This window comes from Pteropus vampyrus, unplaced genomic scaffold (genome assembly GCF_000151845.1).
Source record: "Pteropus vampyrus isolate Shadow unplaced genomic scaffold, Pvam_2.0 Scaffold591, whole genome shotgun sequence".
Lineage (NCBI taxonomy): Eukaryota > Metazoa > Chordata > Mammalia > Chiroptera > Pteropodidae > Pteropus > Pteropus vampyrus.
The window spans coordinates 23,178-24,567 of NW_011889372.1; positions in this window are offsets into that span (position 1 = coordinate 23,178).

The window sequence follows — 1,390 nt, forward strand, 5'->3', positions numbered from 1 at the left end:
CATGTTCTTCAAAGATCAACTGAATATTGAGCAGGCCCTTCCAACTTCAACACTATAAACTTTCTGTATTGGGCAATTTTTCTCGTGGGCCACTAGCCTGTGCATTACGGGCTCTTTAGCAGTATCCATGGTCTCTACACACTAGATGCCAGGAGTATTACCTGTAGTTGTGATAATCAAAAATATTCCATGCATTGTGCCTTTTTAAATGTCCCCTGTGTGTTTTTTTGGGGGGAGGGTGGTGTGTGGAATTAGGTATGAAACCAACTCTACATTAGAACAACTGATGTATAAGAAAAAAGGTAAGCACAAGTCTGATAAAGGATTTGTATCCAGAATAAATACAGACAGAACTCTCAAAATTAAATAATACACTTTTAAAGAAGCCGAAGATCAAAGAAGAAAGCACAAGAGAAATTATAAAATATTTTGAACTGAATAAAAATAAAAACACAATCAAAACAGTTTAAAAGATGCTTCTAAGATGCTCAGAGGGAAATTTAGAGATTTAAAAGAAAAGGAAAAAAAAAAAGAAAAAGCTCAAAGGTGGAACCTTGACTTCCACATTTAGAAACTACTAAATAAATGATGAACTCAAAGCAAACAAAAAAATAAAAAAACAATAAAAAGTAAGTCTAAAATAAAGACTAGAGTATAACTTAATAATACAGTAATGAAAAACAATACAGCAAATTAATGCATTTGAATTTTGGAAAGATCCATAAAAGACATAATTTGATCTAGAATTTAAGGCATATTTGTGTTATTTCATTACAATGATATGAGCTGTGACCCACATATGTGACACTAGGATGAAATGTTATATGGCATCACAGAATCAGGAAGGAAGCATGCTTGATTTTAAACAACTCTTTCACAAATTGGGGTATTTAAAAAATGTTCCTGATGATATTCCACAGACAGTTATTATTATCTGTGTTTTCTTCCTTTGTAGTATTAGTTTATTTTAACTTGTTTTTAATTATTAGGGTTTAATGATTGATTTGGAACTTGAGAGACCCATTTCCCTGGGGCTTAAGTTACAGTATAAGTTTCTAACGGTACTGGTCCCAATGTCTTCAGCACATGGGAGGAAACGTCTGTTCTTTAGGTTCGTTAGCTAGAATCAGGCTCTCGTTCTTGAAAAGGAAATGGATATCTTTGCCCAGCAAACAATAATTGAAAAGATATAGCTAATTCATCTCTCTTTTATTAGAGAACATTTTAACCAAAACCAGATTCCCGTGTACTTACTGTTTTAAATTTGTTGTCTTTAATATTGAGAGCCAGTTTTGATAAAATCAAAACAATTTCCTCTGCAACATCAAACTATGATATATATGAAAGAATATAAACAAATGACAGCCCAATCCTCTGTCTCTGTCTCTGT